Here is a 23,577-nt window from a genome sequence, read left to right on the forward strand (position 1 = left end):
CGCGCTCCCTCAGCCTGCGGCGGCAGCGCTGAGGCGCTGAGGCGGCGGTTGCCGGTTTGGTGCATCCCGGACCCGGCAGACGAGGAAGCGGCCCGGGCCGAGGCACGGCAGGGGACATCGACCTTCCTGAGAGGAGGGGCGGACGGGTGCGTGGCGCAGTAACAGCCTTAGCCACTCGCCTCCGCGCTCTCGGCCCAGGGCGAGGCCTTATGGCTGCCACCCCCTCCTGCTTAGCCGTCGCCACCACCATGGCCAATGACACAGGTGGGCCAAGACCAAGAGAGCTGGACCCAGATACTGGAGCTATGTGGGAAGATGGAGAACCTGCTGCACTGCAGCCCCTACCGCAGCTCCTCCTACTGCAGCAAGGAGCACCAACGCCAGGGGTGGAAGAAAGCACAAGCTCGTCTGCCAGGGCAGCGAGGGCGCCGCGGAGCCCTGGGGCGCCCACGCCACGGCACGGGTCACCACCATCGACGTCTCAACCCCGCACAGTGGGTGGCCGTGACGTCACCCAAGTCCGGCGTGGCCAAGGAGGCCAAGAAGGCACCGCGGCGCAGGGACGCGACGGCCGGGGAGGCCCCAGGCAGATCGGCGGCTGCAGACGCGACGGCAGCCAAGGCAAAGGCAAAGCCTGCGGTGGATCCAGCGGCTGCGACGCCAGCGCCCTTGCCTCAAGTTGCCACTGGCAGCCAGGGCGTGGTGGCGACCGAGGAGGGGCCCCGGAAGAAGAGCTGCTGGCCCGTTCGCAGTTGTTCCAAGAGAAGTGGAACATGTACACGCCAAGCAACACCCCCAGCTAGGGGCTGAGCCACAGCCGTCGCCTGTGGCCCAAGGAGCAGACGAAGCCACTGCCGGAGCTGAAGCTGGCGCTGGAGTCCATCGTGCCGCGAATGAACAAGCACAGCATCTGTGTGGTGACGACTTCAGAGCAAAGAGGCAGGGCAGCAGATCCTCGAGGAGGTGCGGGCCCTGCAAGCCACTGCTGGTTTACCGACAGTCAGCCAGAAGGGCAACTCATCCAAGCACATCTGAGGCTATAAGAGCACCTGCATTGAGGGTAAGAAGCCTGGCTGCAAAACCATTGGGCTGCTCTTGAGCAGCATGGACGACCTGATCCACCACGTTACAGGAAACTGGGCAACTACAAAATGAATGGCCGGTCGAAAGCCGTGGTTGCTCGTTATCCAGGCAATGGAATGGGCTATGTGCATCATGTTGATGATCCAAATGGAGATGGAAGATGTGTGACATGTATACATTATCTTAATAAAGACTGGGATGCCAAGGTAGGTGGAGGTATACTTCGAATTTTTCCAGAAGGCAAAGCTGGGTTTGCTGACATGGAACCTAAATTTGATAAGGCTGCTATTTTTCTGGTCTGGCTGTTGCAACCCTCATGAAGTTCAACCAGCATATGGTACAAGGTGAAAACGGATGTGAAGACTGAACTCAATAAACCTTGTGATTCAATCAGTAAAGACGTTTTATTGAGCCTTTGATCCAGCAATACCCCACTTCACCTACAATAATTGTTGATGCTGTTTGTTAACTTATGAATACAAATAGATGAGATAAAGAAAAATAGCCAACCAGGGGGCATTTTAATAAGGAAACAGAAACAACTTTTTGTGTTTTGCATCAAACAGAAGAATCTTGACTGCTATGGCTTTGCACTGCATGACTGACTTCAGATCTGTGATTACTTTGGGGAAGGATTTAAGTTATCAGCTGAAAATAGTATTTCCATCCAGCCATGAAAGGAAGTGCCCTGTGTAGAATTTTTCATTCTTAATAGTTTGCCAGATCCGTCAGCTGAATTCATTTCATTTCTCCCTTTTTTATATACTCAAGTTTGAATGTGGGATAACTTCTGTATGATTAGGTACAATTTATCAAAAATAGAGAAAGAATTACAGTATTATTTCCCAGATAGCGTCAATCTATATTTGTAAACCTCTTCATACTATTAAATTTTGCCCTAAAAGACCTCTTATAATCATTATTTCCAGTGAATGATGATTAATTTCTTTTTCTTAAAGTAAGAAAAGGAGCACTTTAATAGCCAACTGAAATATCAGATTGTTCTGTCATCACATCTTACACTAATTTGAACTCTATAAAGATTGCTGCTGTTATTTTTAGGACATTGTGATTAATGAAACACAATAGTAAAAAAAAGTTACTCTTTACTATAAATAAACTTTAGTTCGTGTTTCACAAGAAAAAAATACACAGGAAGAAGAGTTTTTCTTTTGAGTTATTTTTTTTATTTAAAATTACAGTGATTGGCACTAAATGAACTTGAAGTCATCCTTAGCATCAAGTTCCTAAAATAAAGGGCTTTCTTAGGCTATCAGGTATATCCTATAGATTTAGAAGTCATGTCCCCATTCCTAAGACTTTTCCTTTTGCTTCCCTTCATGATGATTATATTTCCAAATTTGCTATTATGGGTTTTTCCTACTATTATGACCCATGAGTAGATAAGAACCTTGTTTCTGTTGAATAGTATCAAGGGGAGATTATATATGCATTGAGACTGAAGTGTGTCATTACAGGCTTAACGTTTAGTGACCCCTGTTGAGGCATTCCCCAAACATGATGTTGCCCTTCTATCGGTACCAAAAGATGTATGTTTAGTTTAAAGAAACAAAAACAAAACCAAAAAAAGCAAAACCAGATACTTTTATTTTTATGTTGTAAGGGTTTTCTTGTTTACCTTTCAGAAAAAGAGGGAATATTACAAAATCACACAAGACCTCCCAGACTTCTGTAAGGTAAAGAATGAATTGAGATGGGTGTCTTAGACTTCAATTTCCTAGGCTCTTTAACAAAGCCCAAAAGGTGGAGTCTTTATTTTACATGAATTATGGGTATAAGACCTTGCCAACTTAAGTTTTCTATCTGGATCCATGATCATCTTTGCCAAAATAATGTGTGTACAGAAATATTTCTGTATATTTAATCTAATGAGAATTTCAGCATCTGTATAATTTGTATTCAGTTAGAGAACTTTTCTATGGAAAGCTCAGTAATTTTTATTAACAGATTGCTATTGTTCATGTGAAACATGAAAATGTTTAGTGAAACTGACAGTGTGGATTTAGTGTGGGATTAAATATTCACTATTGTGATCTCACTTAAAAGAACTTGCAGGAAGAAATTGTAGTGTATTGTTTTACATATCCATACTCAGTTTTGTTCCACTTCCTCTCTTTTGTTCCATATAATAAACTTTAACATCTCTATAATCACTGCTTTGGCCAGCTGACCCAGGAGTGCAAGTTGTCTTTGCTATCTGGTCTGCAATGCAGTGCATTGCATTAGGCCACAACTCAGAACTGCTATCATTTTCAGGTTTAGTAGAAATTGTATTATGTTGATGAAAGGTTTGATTTTCAAAATGTACAGCAACAGCCTTTTAATTGGGGAGCTCCCATGTCATTCAAATATGCACTTCATTTGGGCAAAGTAACAGATTCTACTATCTGTGGGTTGTTACTTGCCAGACAGGTCTTAAAGTGTGTATTTTTTTGAAAGGTTTGTATAATTTTTTGGAGATCATTGTGAAAGGGGAAAGAAATCAGACTAGCCATTTCTTTAATAACCATTTAAAATCTATTCATTTAATGTTAGTGGGACCGTTAACTTGTCACCAATTAGGACTCAAATTTAAAACAAATTTTAAAACTATTTGTAACCTATGTGTGTTATTAAAGATAAAGCTTCATAATGCTGTTTTTATTCAATACATTAACCAGCTGTAAAACACAGACCTTTATCAATAGCAGGTAAAGAATTTCAGTATTCATATACAGATAGCCTATAAAGTCATGTAATTGGAAAAGCGGTGTTTCATTATGAGAGAACTCTCAAGTTGCTTGTGAAACTAACCTAATTTTAAAAATGTATAAATGTTCTTGAAAAAATTATGGTTGTTATTTCCAGCTGTGTTTTTCATTTTTAAATCCTTTATCATGCATACCTTTGTCTTTCTTAACAGGCTCTTTCATCAGAGAATGTGCTTTTCTATCACATCTCTGTCTTAGTCCAGAACATCTGGTATTACTTTTTATAAATAGTAACAAGAGAAAATAGGAAACACAGGGGTTCAACAATTTTAGAAACATACTGGAGGTAATTGGAATGTCAGTGTGATCTATAAGCTCTGTGTTTGGATGCTCAACAAATAGGATTTTAAAAGTTATTTTAACATTCAGTTATTAAACATATCCCTATCATCCCTCTGCCATGAAAAGGAAGGAACATTAAGCATTTAGCTCTAATTGTCATAGCTGTTCTGTTGTGTGTATGCAAGAAAGTTAATCTGTGTGGTCACAGATGAAAGTGTAAGAGGGCTTATTATAACATGAGATCAATAAAAATGTTCATAAGTTTTTCTTAATAAAAGAACCTACAAAACTGGCCTGAATATTATTTTCTGCTTCACACTCTTTCTTATATTTCCTTGGAAGGGTCTCTACTTCATGAATATCATCTATGGTGACTTGCTGAGGTAGCACCTCAAACAAAGACATTAAATACACAATTATGGATTTCTGGTCAGGGAGCTGGACAGCAACATCTAAAAGTGGAACAAAGTAAGAACCCACCCAAATTACATGTCCAAAATATGTGAATTGCTCAACATTAGGTGTAAAATAACTCTCCTTAGCACCCAGAAGCAATATGTAATGCAAAACTTTTGTAAGCTCATAGCTCAGTAAATTGCCATTTTCAAATAATAATAATTGAGACAAATGCAAAGAGGATTATTCATTTTGGCTCCATAACCCATTTCTTAAAAATCTTCCCTAAAAGCATCCATGAAATGTTCAAAGATAAGCTACCTCTGTTACCATGTCAGATAATGTCACAGACTATGAAATGAGTAGTATTCTAACCCTGCGACATTTGAAACTAAAGTTGTCATATAATATGAAAGAAGTTCACACAAAACACATTTTAATGAACCAAACCAAATATTGAATTATCTAATAATTTTATTTTTCTAAAAGTTTAATATAGATGAACTGTTCTCCAATAATATAATTAAATTTCTTCCTGAAGGACCCTATAGATTGCTAAGTAAAAAAGCTTACAAATATGTATTTACAAGTATAGCTTCCAGCTATACTTCAAAAGGAAAAACTCTCCTCAATTACCCTAATTCATTCTACAAAGGAAACGAAAACACTGCTTTTAAAATGTTCAAAAACCTAAAGCAAAATCAAGGTTGAAATTAAATATTGAACAGTACCTTCAGGATCGAACAGCTTTTCAATCCCCAAATAATGTTAAGCCTTGCTGAGGGCATGTTCCATTCTCTCAGTTGGGGACATGGTGAGGACTCTCTCCCAGCAGAAGAGACCAGGTCTGAAATCACCAAGCAAACAAAAAGCAATGAGGATGAACTATAAGGAGACAAGACAGACACAGCTATTGTCTAATGCATGTCAGTATTCAGATTGTCTTATTTGTGAGTTAATAAATAGCTTATCTTTTAAATTGTAACTCAATGGCTTTTTTTGATATATAATATTTGAAAGCAATTTCAAAATAGGAAAGCAATGGTAACATATTCTAAGATTCTTGGATTGGTTAAACATGTATGTTAAAGTCTCTAGGGTAACCACTAAAAAATAAAAATGGCATATAAAATTTCCTCAAAGGTAAAAGAAAAAAAAAGTGTGTTTGGAGGGGAGAATCAATCTATGCAAAAGGAGCGGCGGCGCCTGGCGGAGCGGCGCTTGTTCCACTTTTGATTTTCTCGTCGGTGGGACCCAGAAACTGGACGATGTGCTCAGGTAAGAGCTTTGTTTTTTCAGTGAGCTGGTAACGGTAGTGGATAGTTTAATTTCTAAATAAGTATTTTTCGTGTTTTGCAGGCAGTGGTTATTAAAAGTTCCGTTGCGTTATGCAACACAACATTTCACTCTAACATGAATTCCCTGTCCTCACTAATGTAAAATAAACATATTGAACAAATACTGAGAACTGAATTTGAGAACATAGGTTATCAGGGGATAGAACATGGGCAGAGATTGGGCAATCGATGATGGAGTACAGAATGTTCAATAAGGCTCGTTGTAATGGTTCCTAGATTGTAAGCTCTTACAGCAGTCAACATCTATTTCTGAGTTTTAGCTGTTATCTAAGAGATATTTATTTGGTGCAAAATTTATATTCTCTGTAGCACACTCTCTAATTTAACCTGTATGGTCAGTTTATTTAAACATAATTACATGGAACGTGGAATAGGGTATGAAATCTTGTTATTCTGTACAAGTTAATGTAACACCCTTACATATCTGGAGTATTTGGGGCAGAAAATAAAGCATTTGCAAAGTCACCATGAGGTCTGGGGAAAATATGGAAGTATTAAACTTCCTCACCTGGGGAATTCCTGATATTCTCACAAGTACTAGGGATTCCCAATTTAGTAAGTCAAGCCCTCCATCTTGGGGCTTGTCCTTATGAAACTTATTCCTTCAAAGGAGACACTAAGCCTACTTATAATTATGCCTAAGAATCACCCCCAGGGAACCTCTTTTGGTGCTCACATGTGGCCTCTGTCTCCCAGCCAATTTGCAAATAAACTCTCTAACCTCTCCCCTATATGGGACACGACTCCCATATAAGTCTCACTGGCGCTCTCCCGTGAGCTGTAACACTGTGTGGGCCGGCACTCACCGGTGAGCTGTAACACTCCATGCTCTGAAGTGTATAGCTTGACGTTTTCTTCCGTAACGTATCAAGTGAAAGATGAGAAGTTTTGCTGTTGGCTTATTCCATCTGTGAATTCTCTTATAGCGAGACCTGGCCTGGTTCAGTGAGTGTGTTAATGTTTCAGTTTTCCACAGCAGCTGCCTAATTTACATTTTCACGAGAGGTGTGGGTAAAAATTTTTTGTAATCCATGTAACATGTTTTGCGTTAAAAATTAATCCTAGAGGGTAGGAAGTGGTGTATCACTGAGGTTTTCGTTTGCGTTTTCTTCAGAGCTAGTAATACTAATACTGCGTGTTTTCTCACATGCTTACTACCCCAAGTTATCAAAGTTTTACCCCTTTTTTTTTAGAAAAAGGAGAAACGTTTTCAGTCTTCCAAAACGTTTTTAAAACTTGGCTCACTTATGTTTTTTTGCTGGATTATTTTTCTCTTATATTCTGTATGTTAATCACTAATACAAGATTTGAAAAGATTTCTTCCCTTCCTATAGCTTGGTTGGCACTCTACCTTCGAAGTGTCCTAGATTGACAAGTTTTAAATTGTCCCACGATGTCTGCCGTATCTGTGTTTTCTGTTGTTATTCGTGTGAAAAACCTATAGTCATCAAGGTTTACCCGTGTTTTCTAGTGAGAATATTTTAGTTTATGAAGGTAAGTGATTAGAACCAGTTGAGATAATGTAATCTTTTTTCCTAAGGATTCAGTTGTATTCCATTAATCATCTTGGTTTGCACAAATATTTTACATAATTTTGTAGACAGCTTGGAAATCGGTAATGGTGAGCCCCTCCCGCCTTTCTATTTTTATCTCCATATCAGTTTGGCTACTTAAGTTCACCCGAATTTCTTTGTTCAAAAATAAAGGGTTCTGATTCATCAAGGCTTTCCATTTACCTTGGTCCTATTTTCTTTCAGCATTTCTTGTCGTTTATAAGGTACAGATTTATGCTTCTATGGTTAAATTTTTTCCAAAGTATTTTCTTAACTTTGTAAATTTATTTTTCACTTTCTCGTAGAATAATTCATTGTAAATATGTAGGAAGACAACTAATTTTTCACTCTGGTTTGTATTCTGTGGTTTTGCTAAGTATTAATGGAAAGATAGGGGTTACTGAGGGTTTTCCAGGTGTAAGACTGCATAATCTGCAATGGCAAAAGGCCTTTCCAAAAGGCCCGGGCCCCCAGAGCGCGCGGGCGTCTGCCAGGCCGGGGCAACGCGGGCCCGCGAGGCGCCGGCGCCGCGTTGCCACCCTACCGGTAGGCGCCGCCTCCGCCGCCGCCGCCGCCATCAGCCGGCGGCCCCGGGAAGCTCGCGCAGGGCCTCGTCCTGGCCTCGCCGCTGCTGCGCGGGCTCGGGCGGCCACCCATGGAGGCGGTCCACCACCCCTGGGCGCGCCAATTCACGCGGCCCAGGGCGGCCCCAGCCGGCCGGCGAGGTGCGGAGTCCGGCGCCCTGCGCGTAGCCTTGAGCCTGGTCTTTGGAGGCGGCGCGGCGGTCCCCTGATTCCCCGGCCGGAGCGAGCGCGGGAGGCGGCGGCAGAGCCAGGGCGATCGACGGGACCCCGCGCGGTCCAGCGGCTGTGCAGTCGGACCGGAGCTTTCAGGGCCCGGCATGCGCGCTGCTCCGGGGGACGCGGGCCGCCCCTCCACGCCCGCACCCCGCAGCCTACCATGGTGCCAGAGCGTCAGAGCGGCGACTGCCGCGGCAGTAGATTTTTTTTTAAATCCCGGCCCAACGCCCGCCCCTCCCCGTGTCCTGAAAGACAACCGATCGCCTCCCGGAGTGGCGCCTCCAGTAGCCGCGACGGCGGCAGCGGCGACCGCTTCCCTTGGCCAGCCCCAGCCCGTGGTCCCCGCGCCCTTCTGGAACTCGGCCGGCTCGGGGTCCGGGTGCCGAGGCCCTGGTCCTCCCGCGTCCAGCCGCGAGCCCCGCCCCACGCCGAAGCCGCCATCCCCAAGCCCGTCCCCTGCAGCAGCGCTCCACGCCGGCCGGGCCGGGGTTCGCGGGAGCCGGCGGCGAGGCCTGCGCGCCCGCACCCTGCACCCCAAGTCGCGCTTCCCCAGGAGCAGGGTTCGCCCGCCGGGCCCGCGCAACGTTGGTCCCCTCCCCTCTCTGGGCCGTCCAAGCGCGGGGCTCCCTGGTCCCCGTGCTTGGGACTTCGGCTACTGGCGCGTAGGGTGTCGGTAGGGTGTCGGCGAGACCCATGCGGCTGGAGGGGCTCTTAGTTCTAGAGACCCCCGCACTGAGCTCGGGGCACAGGGCGCTCTCGCAAAGTGCTGCAGGGTCCCCGGGCACCCCGAGCGCACCGGGCTCACCTCTCCGCATTCCCCGCGCACCGCTCCTTAACCTGAAGGGCCAGCGCTGCAAGGCTGAGACAGGAGGCGCCGGCAGCCTGTGGTCGGCCAGTGCTACCTGCATGTAGCCAAAAGTCAGCCGGCCCGGGCCGGGCGCGCCAGCTATGCCAACGCTGGAAGATTGGCAGTGAAAGCCCAGCACAGAGAGGGCTGGTGCAGCGGGTGCCTGGAGCCTGATCGCATTAGCTCTGGTTCCTACAAAGGGCTTTGCTTCTGTGCCTGATTGAGGAGCGCTGGCGCATGGGGAAGCAGATAGGGGTGGGAAGGGGGCGCCAGGGGTGTCCCATCGTTGGTGCAGGTGCGGCTGCAGGCAGAGGTGGGAGCAGGCCCGGGAAGGAGAGGCGGCCATGGGAGATTCCTGGCCTGCCCAGCCAGGGTGGCCAAGTCCTGCCTAAAATTGTCTGCCCCCCTCCCCCTGCAGCTTACTGACCTACTTCAGCAGTGGACCCCCCCAGGGCTGCCTCTTTGGCCTTTCTGTTCCCTAGCCACTTGCACCAGGTCCCCTGAGGGCTGTCCTTAGCTGTCCTTAGCTGGCAGCCAGTGCCCACGCCCAGCGGACCGGTGCCCTGTCTAAATTGCAGGAATATGGGCTCTGAAATGGGACCCAGCTTCCACCTGTTTACCCCACAGTTATATGGGTCCGAGCCAGTCCCCAGCCTCCACCCCTGTACACTTTGTGGGTATAGGCTCTGAGTTGGGCCCAAGCCTCCACCCATCAACACCACAGGTATATAGGCTCCAAGCTATGCCCCAGCCCCCACCTGTCTATACTGTGGGAATCTGGGCTCTAAGCCTTGCCCCAGCCTCTTCCCATCTACACTGTTGGAATATGGGCTCTAGCCAGGCCCCAGCCTCTACCTGTCTACACTGTGTGGATATGGGATCTGTCCTGGGCCTACCCATTGACACTGTGGTGATATGGGCTCTGAGCTGGGCCCTGGCCTCCAGCCATATAACACACAGATATATGGGCTCTAAGCTGGGTCATACGCACCCACCTGTCTACACCACAGTTATTTTGGCTCTGAGTCAGGCCCCAGCCTCCACCTGTCTACACATTTATATGGGCTCTAAGTGAGACCCCATGCCCTTACCTATCTACATTGTTGGGATTTGGGCTGTGAGCTGGGCCTGAGCCTCCACCTGTCTACATTGTGGGCATATAGACTCCAAGCCTCACTGCAACCTCTACCTGTCTTCCCCAATGTATATGGGATCTAAATGGAACCCCTAGCTCCTCCTGTCTACACCACAGGTATATGGGGTCCAAGCTGGGTTCCACGCCTCCACCTGTCTACAGTGTGGAGATATGGGCTCCAAGCCCAAATCCAGCCTCTATGCATTGAAACTGTGGTGATATGGGCTCTGAGTCAGGCTCGAGCCTTGACCCATCTACACTGTGGGGATATGGGCTAAAGCCGGGCCCCAGCCTCCAATTGTCTACCGCAAATGTGTATGGGTTCTAAGCTGGGCCCCATGCCTCGACCCATCTACAGTGTGGGGATTTTGGCTTTGTTCCGGTTTGCTAATTCTGCTGTTTTGCCAAACACCAGAAATATATTGGCTTATGTAGAGAGGGTTTATTTGGTTACAAAGTTACAGTTTTAAGGCCATGAAAATGTTCAAATTAAGGAATGAACACGAGTGTACTTTCACTGAAGGAGGGCCAATGACTTCTGGAAAACCTCTGTTAGCTGGGAAGGCACGTGGCTGGTGTCTGCTGATCCCTGGTTGTATCTCAGCTCCTCTCAGCTCCTGTGCTTTCTTCAAAATTTTGCTCTTGGGACGTTTTGTCCTCTCTTAGTTTCTCTGGAACAAACACTAGGCTAGCATCTGCAAGGTGACAGCAAAAATCTGCTTTCAACAGCCATCTCCAAAATGTCCCTCTCAGCTGCTCTGAGGTCCTTCTGTTTGTGAGCTGTTTTTATAGGACTCCAGTGATTAAATCAAGACCCACACTGAATGGGTGGGCCCACACCTCCATGGAAATAATCTAATTCAAAGGTATTACCCACAGTTGTGTGGGTTGCATCTCCATGGAAACCTAATCCAAAGATTCTAACCTAATCAACACTAGTATGGCGTTTGGGAGGACGTAATACATCCAAACTGGCACAGGCTCTGAGCCATGCCCTAGCCTGTACCCATCTACCTGGCAGGAATGTGGGCTCTAAGCTGGGCCTGCCATCTCCACCCATCTACACTGTGGGGGTATGGTCTCCGAGCCGGCCACTAGTCTCCACCTGTCTACCCCAAAGGTATATTGGATCCAAGTTGGGCCCTAGCCTCCACCCGGATACATTGTGGGAATTTGGGCTATGAGCCGGGCCCAGTCCTCCATCTGTCTACACTGTGCGGCTATGGGCCCCAAGCCAGACCCTAGCTTCCACCTCTCAATCCCAGTGGCATATGGGCTCCAAGCTGAGCTCCACGCCTCCACAAGTCTACACTGTGGGGATACACTCAATGGTGACCACATCCCATATTCAGCCAGACAGGTGGAGGCTGGGGCCCATATTGGACCCCATATACCTGTGGTGTACACAGCTGGAGGCTGGAGCATAGCAGGTTAGACAGGTGGAGGCTAGGATCCTGCTCTGAGCCCATATCCCCACAGTGTAGATGGGTGGAGGTGTGGGGCAATTCAAGGAGCCTATAAACCCATTGGGTTGACAGGTGGAGTCTAGGGTCTGGCTTGGAGCCCACATACCTGTACTGTTGACAGATGGATATTAGGGCCAGGCTCAAAGCCCAGATCCCCAGTGTGTAGACAGGTGGATGCTGGTGCCTGGCTCAGAGCCCATATCCCCACAGTGTAGATGGGTGGAGGCCTGGGTCCCAGCTTGGAGCCCATTTGTCTGTGGTGTAGACAGGTGGAAGCTTGGGCCAAGCTTCAAGCACATGTGCCTATGGGATAGATGGGTGGAGGCTAGGGTTCACCTCCGAGCCCAGATTCCTGAAATATCAGTGGAGGCTGGGGCCTGGCTTGGAGCTCATATACCTGTTTTTTAGACAGTTGGAGGCTGGGGCACATCTTGGAGCCAATATACCTGTGGGGGAGAAGGTGGAAGCTGGGGCCCGGCTCGGATCCCATATCTCCATATGTATCCAGCTGGGTGCATGGGGCCTGGGTATTAGCCTATATACCCGTGATGAAGGCACGTGGAGGCTGGGGCTCAGCTTGGATTCCAAATCACTGTGGGGTATACAAGTGGAGGCTGGGGCCCGGTACAGCGCCCATATACCAAAAATGTAGACAGCTGTAGGCTGGGTCCCAGCTCACAGCCCATATACCTGTTGTGTAGACAGGTAGAGGCTGATGCCAAGCTTGGACCCCTATTCCTGCTATGCGGAAGGGTGTTGGCTGAGTCCTAGCTTGGAGCCCATGTAACTCTGGGGTAGACAAGTAGAGGCTAGGGTCCAGCTCTGAGCCCAGATTCCCACAGTGTAGACAGGTGGAGGCATGGGGAAGACAGCCTGGGACAGGTGGAGGCTGGGGCCTGTCTCAGAACCCATATACCTCTGGCGTAGACAGGAGGAGCCTGGCGTTCTGCTTAGTGCCCATATACCTCTGGGGTAGATGGGTGAAGGCTTAAGCGCAGCTCGGAGCCCATATCCCACAATGTAGTCAGGCTTAGACCAGGGCATGGTTCAGAGCCCAGATCCCCACAGTGTAGACTGGTGGATACGTGCAGCCCAGCTTGAAGTCCATATATGTCTGGGGTAGATGGCTAAAGGCCATGGCCCAACTTAGAGCACATATTCTTCCCACAGTGTAGACAGGTGGAGGCATGGGGCCCAGCTTGGAACCCATATCCACACAGGGTAGAAGGGTGGTGCTTGGCACCCAACATGGAGCCTGCATATTACTGGGGTAGACAAGCGGGGACTGGGGCCCAGCTCAGAGACCACAGTCCTGCAGTAAAGATGGGTGAAGGCTGGGGACTGGCTCGGATCCCGTGTCCCCACATTGTAGACAGGGAGAGGCATGGGGACTGACTCTGAGCCTGTATAGCTGTGGGGTAGACGGGTGGAGGCTGGGTCCCGATTTGGAGCCCATGTCTACACAATATAGATGGGTGGAGGCGTGAGCCCAGCGTGGAGCCTATATAACTCTGGGGTACAGAAGTGGAGGCTAGGGCCTGGCTCTGCGCCCATACCCCTACAGTGTAGATGGCTGGAGGCATGAGCAGATGTGAGGAACTCCTATACCTGTGGGGTAGAGGGGTGGAAGCTGGGGCCTGGTTTGGAACCCACATACCTGTGGGAAAGACAGGTGTAGTCTGGCATCCAGCTTGGAGCCCGTATCTCTGTAGGGTAGACAGGTGTATCCTGGGGCCTGGTTCGGGACCCAGATCCCCACAGTATTTATGGGTAGAGGCTGGGGCTCAGCATGGTGCCCATATGCCACAGTGTAGACAGGTGGATGCTAGAGCCGAGCTGGGAGCCCATATGCCTGTGGGGTAGATGGTGGAGGCTTCAACCGAGTTTAGAAACCATATCTACACAGTTCAGACTGCTGGGGTCTGGGGCCCACTCAGACCACATATCCCAGAGTGTAGATGGGTGGAGGCATGGTGCCCAGCTTGGAGCCCATATACCTGTGCTGTAGACAGGTGGAGGCTGGGGCCAGGCTCATGCCCATATTCCTGCAATGTAGAAGGGTAGATTCTGGGGCCCAGCATGGAGCCCATATACTTGTGGGGTAGACAAGTGGCAGCTAGGGTCCGGCTCAGTCCACATATCCCCACAATGTAGACAGGTGGAGGCTGTGGCGCAGCTCGTGGCCTATGTGCCCACAATGTAGATGGTGGAAACCTGTGGCCTAGCTCAGAGCCAATATACATGTGGCACAGACAGGTGGAGGTTGGGGCTGATAGCTAAGCCCATATACATGTGGTACAGGCAAGTTGAGGCTGGAGCCTAGCTCAGAGAAGCAAATAAATGTGTTTTAGACAGGTGGAAGTGTGGGGCCTGGCTTGGAACTTTTTACATGTGGGGTAGATGGGTGGAGGCTTTTGCCCAGTTTAGAGCTCATATCACCACAGTGTAGATCAGTGGAAGCTGGGGCCAATCTTGGAGCCCATGTACTTGTTGTGTAGACAGATGGATGCTGTGGCCCACCTTTGAACCCCATATACCTGTGGGGTAGATGGGTGGAGGCTGGGGCCTGACTGAGAGCCCGGCTCAGAGCCCATATTGACACAATGTAGATGGTTGGAGAGGTGTAGACAGGTGGACACTGGGGCCCAGGTTTAAGCCTATATATCTGTGGGTAGATGGGTGGAGGTTGGGGGCCATCCCGGACCTATATCCTGACAGTGTAGACAGATGTATATCTGTGGGCAGATGGGTGGAGATGTGGCGCCCATCTTGGCGCCCATATACATGTGGTATAGATAGGTGGAGGGTGAAGCCTGGCTCGGAGCCCAAACAGCCATGGTGTCGATGGGTGAAGGCTGGGGCCCAGCTTGGAGCCAATAAACCTGTGGGGTAGATGGATGGAGACTGGGGCCTAACTCAGAGCCCATATTCCCAGAGTGTACATGGGTGGAGTGTGGGGCCCAGCTTGAAGTCAGTAAATCTATGGGGAAGATAGGTGAAGGCTTGGGCCTGGTTCAGTGTCCACATCCTGACAGTATAGATGGCTGGAAGTTGGGGCACATACTGGAGCCAATATCTGAACAGTATAGACAGGTGGAGACTGGGGCCTGACTCAGAGCCCATATACCTGTGGGTTAGACAAATGGAGGCTGGGGTCCAGCTTGGAAGCCATATACCTGTGGGTAGACATGTATAGTCCAGGGGCCAGCTTGGAGCCCATATTCCTGTGGTGTAGAAAGTTGGAGGCTGGCTCCTTGTTCGAAGCCCACACACCTGTTGGATAGACAGGTAGAGGCTGGGGCCCAGCATGGAGCCCTTACATCAACGGTGTAGATGGTAGAGGCATGGAGCCCAGCCTTAAGTCCATATACCTGTGGTTTAGACAGGTGGAGGCCACAATATTGCCACATTGTAGATGGATAGAGGCTGGGTCCAGCTTGGAACCAATATCCCCCAGGGTAAATGGGTGGAAGCTGGGGCAAGGCTTGGAGCCAATATCCCCACAATGTAGAGGGATAGAGTCCTTGGATCCAGCTTGACCCCATATTCCTATGGGGTAGACAGATGGAGGCTGGGGCCAGCTCAGACCCCATATCCCCACAGTACAGATGGGTGTTGGCTACGGCCTGGCTAAGAGCCCATATTCCACAATGAAGATGGTGGGAGGCTGGGGCCCAGCTTGTAGCACATATACTTGTATAGACAGGTGGAGACTGGGCCTGGCTTGGATATCATATCCCCACACTTTAGGCAGGTGTAGACTGGTGCCCAGTTTCAAGCACATATACCTGTGGTGTGGACATGTGGAGGCTGGGGTCCAGCTCGAAGCCCTTATTCCCAAAATGTAGACAGGAGGTGCCTGTGGACTGGCTTGGAGCCCATATACCTCTGGGCTAGAGAGATGGAGGATGGGGTCTAACTGGGAGCCCATATACCTGCCTGGAAGACACATGGATGCCATGGTCTGGCTCAGAGCCCATATCCCCAGAGTGTAGACAGGTATAGGCATGGGGCTGAGCTTGGAGCCCTTATATCTCTGGGGTGGACAGGTGGAGGTTGGGACCCTGCTTGTTGTCCATTCTACTGCACTGTATATGGTGGAGGCTGGGGCCTGGCTTGGAGCCCAAACAACTGGTTTAGACAGGTGGAGGCATGGGGTAAGCTTGGAGCCAATATACATGTGGTGTAGACTGGTGGAGGCTGGTGTCCAACTTGGATCCCATATATCTGTAGTGTAGACAGGTAGAGGCTGGGGCACATCTTGGAGCCCGTATACATGTGGGGTAGACAGGTGGAGGCTGGGGCATGGCTCAAAGCCAATATCCCCACAGTGTAGACAGCTGGAGGCTGGGGTCTGGATTGGAGCCACTATCCCCACAGTGTACATGGATCGAGGCTGGGGCCCACCTTGGAGCCTATATACCTGTGGTGGAGATAGAAAGAGGCTAGGGCCTGGCTCAGAACCCATATCCTTACAGTGTTCACAGGCGTAGACTGTGGAGAGCTTGGTGTACCTGTGGGGTAGATGGGTGATGGCTAGAGCCCAGCTCAGAACCATATCACCACAGTACAGATGGGTGGAGGCTGGAGCTGGTTTGGAGCCCATATACCTATGGTGTAGACAGGTGGAGGCTGAGGCCCAGCATGGAGCCAAAACTGCTGGGACCCATCTCGGAACCCATATTCCCACAATGTAGATGGGCGGAGGCTGGGGCCCAGCTTGGAACCCATGTACCTGTAGTGTTAATAGTTTGAGGCTGGATCCCAGCTTCAGGTACATCTACATCTGGGGTAGCAAGTGGAGAGAGGGGCCTGGCTCAGGGAACATATCCCCACAGTGTAGACAGGTGGAGGCTTGGGGCCTAGCTTGGAGCCAATAAACCTATTGGGTAGATGCAGGGAGGCTGGGGCATGGCAAGCAACCCATATCCCCACAGTGTAGACTGGTGGAGGCTGGGGCCCAGCTTGGAGCCCATATACATGAGGGGCACACAGGTGGCAGCTACGGTCCAGCTAGAGCCCATATCCCCAGAGTGTAGACAGGTGAGCGCATGGGGCCAGGCTCAAAGCTGACATCCCAACGATATAGATGTGTGGAAGCTGGGGCTTAGCTTGAAGCCCATATACCTGTAGTATAGACAGGTGGATGGTAGGGCAAAGCTCAAAGCCCATATTTGTGGTTAGATAGATGGAGGCTGAGGTCCATCTTGTAGCCCATATACCTGTGGGGTAGAGAGGAGGAAGCTGGGAGCTACTCAAACTCCATATCACCACAATGTAGATGTGTGGAAGTTGGAACTCAGTTTGGAGCCCAAATCCCCTAATGTTAATGGGTGGGGGCATGGGGCCTGGGTCGAAGCCCAGATAATGCTGGTGTAGAGATATGGAGGCGAGGGGTCTGGCTCAGAGCCCAAATCCCCACAGTGTAGACAGTTGGAGAATGTGACCCAGCTTGAAGCCATATCCCTAGAATTTAGACTGATGGAGGCTGGGACCCATCTCAGAACCCATATTCCTGCAATGTAGATAAGTGGAGGCTGGGGCCCAGCTTGGAACCCAGATAGCAATAGGAGTGTCAGGTGGAGGCTGGAACCTGTCTTGGGGCCCATATACCTGTGGTTTAGACAGATCGAGGCTAGAGCAGGGCTCTGAGCCCAAATAAATGTGGTATAGATAGGTGGAGGCGGGGTGTCCTGCTTGGAACCCTTATATCTGTGGCGGAGTTTGCAGGAGGCCGGGGTGCATCTGAGAACCCACATTCCTACAGTATAGATGGGTGCAGGCTGGGGCATGGCTCTGAACCCATATACCTGTGGGGTACACATGTGGATTTTGGGGCCTGGCCTGGAGACAATATTCCTGCAATGCAGATGTGTGGAGCTGGGGCCCAGCTCAGAACCCAGATACCAGTAGCATTGTCAGGTGGAAGCTCGGGCATGGCTCACAGCCCATAAAGCCATGGTGTAGACAGGTCCAGGCTACAGCCTGGCTCAGAGTCCAAATATCCGTGGTGTAAACAGTTGGAGGTGTGGGGCAGAGCTTGGAGCCCATATACATGAGGGGTAAACAGGTGGAGTCTGGGTCCTGGCTGAACCCATATAATCACAGTGTAGTTGGGAGGAGTCTGGGGTATGGCTGGGAGCCCATATCCCAACAGTGTAGACGGGTGGTATCTGGGACCCAGTTTGGAATCCATACACGTGTGAGGTAGACAGATATAGGCTGTGACCAGGTTCTGATCCCATATCCCACAGTGTAGATGGGTGGAGGCTGGAACCTAGCTTGGAGGCCATGCACATGTCAGGTAGATAGTGGACACTTCAGCCCAGTTCAGAGTCCCTATCCCCACAGTTCAGACTGGGAAATGCTGGTGCCCAGCTAGGAGCACATATCACACAGTGTAGACGGGTGGTGGCGGGGCACCCATCTTGGAGCCCATATACCTGAGGTGTAGACAGATGGAGGCTGGGGCCTGGCTTGGAGCCCATAGCCTTAAAGAGTATATAGGTGAAGATTGGGCCCAGCTTGGATTCCATATACCTGTGGGGTATACTGGTGGAGGGAAGACCCCAAATTGGACTATATATTCCCAAAATGTAGACAGGCAGAGGTGTGGGGTCTGGCTTTGATCCCATATAAATTTGGTGCATCGAAGTGGAGGCTGGAGCCCAGCTCAGAGTCCATATACCCACAGTGCAGATGAGTAGAGGCTAGGGCCCAGTAAGGAGCCCATATCCCAACAGTATAGACAGGTGTAGACTGTGGCCCAGCTTGAAGCCATAGCCCCACAGCGTAGACAGCTGGATACATGGGGCCCACTTCAGCCCATAGAGCTGTGGGGTAGACAGTTGGAGGCTGGGACCTGGCTAGGAGCCTGTATCCCCACAGTGTAGACTTGTGGAGGCGTGGAGCTCAGCTTGGAGCCCATATGCCACTGGGATTGAGAGGTGGAAGCTAGGGTCTGGCTTGGGGCCCATAGCCGCACAGTGTAGACAGATGGAGGACTGGGCCCGGCTCATAGCCCAAATTCCCACAATGTATCCGGGTGGAGGCTAGGGCCCAACTTGGATCCAATATACCTTTGGGGTAGACAGGTGGAGACTAGTGGCCTGCTCGGAGACCATACCCCCACAGTGTAGATGGGTGGAGATGGCAGGCCCAGCTTAGAGCCCACATTCCTGCCAGGTAGATGGGTACAGGCTAGGGCATGGCTCAGAGCCTGTGCCAGTTTGGATGTATTACGTCCTCCCAAACGCCATACTAGTGTTGATTAGGTTAGAATCTTTGGATTAGGTTTCCATGGAGATGCAACCCACACAACTGTGGGTAATACCTTTGAATTAGATTATTTCCATGGAGGTGTGGGCCCACCCATTCAGTGTGGGTCTTGATTTAATCACTGGAGTCCTATAAAAACAGCTCACAAACAGAAGGACCTCAGAGCAGCTGAGAGGGACATTTTGGAGATGGCTGTTGAAAGCAGATTTTTGCTGTCACCTTGCAGATGCTAGCCTAGTGTTTGTTCCAGAGAAACTAAGAGAGGACAAAACGTCCCAAGAGCAACATTTTGAAAAAAGCACAGGAGCTGAGAGGAGCTGAAACACAACCGAGGATTAGCAGATGCCAGCCACGTGTCTTCCCAGCTAACAGAGGTTTTCCAGACACCACTGGCCTTCAGTGAAGGTATACTCATGTTGATGCCCTAATTTGGACATTTTCATGGCCTTAAGACTGGAACTTTGTAACCAAATAGACACCCTTTATATGAGCCAATCTATTTCTGGTGTTTGGCAAAACAGCAGCATTAGCAAACCAGAACAAAGCCAAAATCCACACAGTGTAGATGGGTTGAGGCATGGGGCCCAGCTTAGAACCCATACACATGTGGGGTAGACAGTTGGAGGCTGGGGCATGGCTTTGGCCCATATCTCCACAGTGTAGACAGGTCAAAGCTCGAGCCTGGCTCAGAGCCCATAACACCACGGTTTCAATGGGTAGAGGCTGGATTTGGGCTCGGAGCCCTTATCTCCTCAGTGTAGACAGGTGGAGGCATGGAACCCAGCTTAGACCCCATATACCTGTGGTGTAGACAGGAGGAGCTTGGGGTTCCACTTAGATCCCATATACATTGGGGAAGACAGGTAGAGGTTGCAGTGAAGCTCGGAGGCTATATGCCTGCAATGTAGACAGGTGGAGACTCAGGCCCAGCTTACAGCCCAAATCCCAACAATGTAGACAGAGAGGGCATGGGGGCTCACTTGGAGCCCATATAAACGTGTAGAAAGGTGGCGGCTGGGGCCTGACTCAGAGCCAAACTAACTGTGGTGTAGACAGCTGGGTGCATATGACCCAGCTTAGAGCCCATATATCTGTGTGGTAGATGGCTGGAAGCCAAGGTCCAGCTCAGAGCCCATATCACCACAGTGTCAATGGGTAGGCCCAGGACAGATCCTGTATCCACATAGTGTAGACAGGTGGAGGCTGGGGCCTGGCTAGAGCCCATATTCCCACAGTGTAGCTGGGAAGAGGCTGGGGCAAGGCGTGGAGCCCAGATTCCCACAGTATAGACGGGTGGGGGCTGGGGCATAGCTTGGAGCCTACATACCTGTAGTGTTGGTGGGTGGAGGCTTGGGCCCAACTCAGAGGCTATACCCACAAAGTGTACAGGGGTGGCGGCTGGGGACTGGCTCGGACCCATACACCTGTGGGGTAAACAGGTGGAAGCTGGGTCCCATTTCAGAGCCCATATTCCTGCAATTTAGACAGGGCACCCGTCCACTGAGCATAGGCACCGGCTCCCAGCTAAGGACAGCCCTCCAGGAACCTGGGGCAAGTGGCTAGGGAACAGAAAGGCCAAAGAGCCAGCCCTGGGGGCCCACTGCTGAAGTGGGTCAGTAAGCTGCAGGGGTGGGGGTGGGGGTGGGGGGGCAGACAATTTTAGGCAGGACTCGGCCACCCTGGCTGGGCAGGCCAGGAACCCCGCATGGCCACCTCTCCCTCCCGGGCCTGCGCCCACCTCTGCCTGCAGCTGCACCTGCACCAACGATGGGACACCCCTGGCACCCCCTTCCCACCCCTACCTGTTTCCCCAGGCACCAGCACTCCTCAATCAGGCACAGAAGCAGCTGAAGTTGGCAAAGCCCTCTGTAGGAACCGGAGCTAATGAGATCAGGTGCCAGGCATCGGCTGCATCAGCCCTCTCTGTGCTTGGCTTTCACTGCCAACCTGCCAGCGTTGGCGTGGCTGGCGTGCCGGGCCCGGGCCGGCTGACATTTGGCGACAAGCAGGGAGCACTGGCCGACCACAGGCGGCGGGCGCTTCCTGTCTCAGCCTTGCAGCGCTGGCCCTTCAGGTTAAGGAGCGGTGCGCGGGGAATGCGGAGAGGTGAGCCCGGTGCGCTCGGGGTGCCCGGGGACCCTGCAGCACTTTGCGAGAGCGCCCTGTGCCCCGAGCTCAGTGCGGGGGTCTCTAGAACTAAGAGCCCCTCCAGCCGCATGGGTCTCGCCGACACCCTACCGACACCCTACGCGCCAGTAGCCGAAGTCCCAAGCACGGGGACCAGGGAGCCCCGCGCTTGGACGGCCCAGAGAGGGGAGGGGACCAACGTTGCGCGGGCCCGGCGGGCGAACCCTGCTCCTGGGGAAGCGCGACTTGGGGTGCAGGGTGCGGGCGCGCAGGCCTCGCCGCCGGCTCCCGCGAACCCCGGCCCGGCCGGCGTGGAGCGCTGCTGCAGGGGACGGGCTTGGGGATGGCGGCTTCGGCGTGGGGCGGGGCTCGCGGCTGGACGCGGGAGGACCAGGGCCTCGGCACCCGGACCCCGAGCCGGCCGAGTTCCAGAAGGGCGCGGGGACCACGGGCTGGGGCTGGCCAAGGGAAGCGGTCGCCGCTGCCGCCGTCGCGGCTACTGGAGGCGCCACTCCGGGAGGCGATCGGTGTCTTTCAGGACACGGGGAGGGGCGGGCGTTGGGCCGGGATTTAAAAAAAAAATCTCCTGCCGCGGCAGTCGCCGCTCTGACGCTCTGGCACCATGGTAGGCTGCGGGGTGCGGGCGTGGAGGGGCGGCCCGCGTCCCCCGGAGCAGCGCGCATGCCGGGCCCTGAAAGCTCCGGTCCGACTGCACAGCCGCTGGACCGCGCGGGGTCCCGTCGATCGCCCTGGCTCTGCCGCCGCCTCCCGCGCTCGCTCCGGCCGGGGAATCAGGGGACCGCCGCGCCGCCTCCAAAGACCAGGCTCAAGGCTACGCGCAGGGCGCCGGACTCCGCACCTCGCCGCCGGCTGGGGCCGCCCTGGGCCGCGTGAATTGGCGCGCCCAGGGGTGGTGGACCGCCTCCCTGGGTGGCCGCCCGAGCCCGCGCAGCAGCGGCGAGGCCAGGACGAGGCCCTGCGCGAGCTTCCCGGGGCCGCCGGCTGATGGCGGCGGCGGCGGCGGAGGCGGCGCCTACCGGTAGGGTGGCAACGCGGCGCCGGCGCCTCGCGGGCCCCGCGTTGCCCCGGCCTGGCAGACGCCCGCGCGCTCTGGGGGCCCGGGCCTTTTGGAAAGGCCTTTTGCCATTGCAGATTATGCAGTCTTACACCTGGAAAACCCTCAGTAACCCCTATCTTTCCATTAATACTTAGCAAAACCACAGAATACAAAACCAGAGTGAAAAATTAGTTGTCTTCCTACATATTTACAATGAATTATTCTACGAGAAAGTGAAAAATAAATTTACAAAGTTAAGAAAATACTTTGGAAAAAATTTAACCATAGAAGCATAAATCTGTACCTTATAAACGACAAGAAATGCTGAAAGAAAATAGGACCAAGGTAAATGGAAAGCCTTGATGAATCAGAACCCTTTATTTTTGAACAAAGAAATTCGGGTGAACTTAAGTAGCCAAACTGATATGGAGATAAAAATAGAAAGGCGGAGGGGCTCACCATTACCGATTTCCAAGCTGTCTACAAAATTATGTAAAATATTTGTGCAAACCAAGATGATTAATGGAATACAACTGAATCCTTAGGAAAAAAGATTACATTATCTCAACTGGTTCTAATCACTTACCTTCATAAACTAAAATATTCTCACTAGAAAACACGGGTAAACCTTGATGACTATAGGTTTTTCACACGAATAACAACAGAAAACACAGATACGGCAGACATCGTGGACAATTTAAAACTTGTCAATCTAGGACACTTCGAAGGTAGAGTGCCAACCAAGCTATAGGAAGGGAAGAAATCTTTTCAAATCTTGTATTAGTGATTAACATACAGAATATAAGAGAAAAATAATCCAGCAAAAAAACATAAGTGAGCCAAGTTTTAAAAACGTTTTGGAAGACTGAAAACGTTTCTCCTTTTTCTAAAAAAAAAGGGGTAAAACTTTGATAACTTGGGGTAGTAAGCATGTGAGAAAACACGCAGTATTAGTATTACTAGCTCTGAAGAAAACGCAAACGAAAACCTCAGTGATACACCACTTCCTACCCTCTAGGATTAATTTTTAACGCAAAACATGTTACATGGATTACAAAAAATTTTTACCCACACCTCTCGTGAAAATGTAAAATTAGGCAGCTGCTGTGGAAAACTGAAACATTAACACACTCACTGAACCAGGCCAGGTCTCGCTATAAGAGAATTCACAGATGGAATAAGCCAACAGCAAAACTTCTCATCTTTCACTTGATACGTTACGGAAGAAAACGTCAAGCTATACACTTCAGAGCATGGAGTGTTACAGCTCACCGGTGAGTGCCGGCCCACACAGTGTTACAGCTCACGGGAGAGCGCCAGTGAGACTTATATGGGAGTCGTGTCCCATATAGGGGAGAGGTTAGAGAGTTTATTTGCAAATTGGCTGGGAGACAGAGGCCACATGTGAGCACCAAAAGAGGTTC

General features: G+C 50.7%; 1 pseudogene; it reads left to right on the forward strand.

Moving 5' to 3' along the window:
* Positions 1-248: 248 nt before the first annotated feature.
* LOC119523226 lies at positions 249-1,431 on the forward strand (annotated as a pseudogene).
* Positions 1,432-23,577: the final 22,146 nt, after the last annotated feature.

Source organism: Choloepus didactylus, chromosome X, assembly GCF_015220235.1.
Source record: "Choloepus didactylus isolate mChoDid1 chromosome X, mChoDid1.pri, whole genome shotgun sequence".
Taxonomy (NCBI): Eukaryota; Metazoa; Chordata; class Mammalia; order Pilosa; family Megalonychidae; genus Choloepus; species Choloepus didactylus.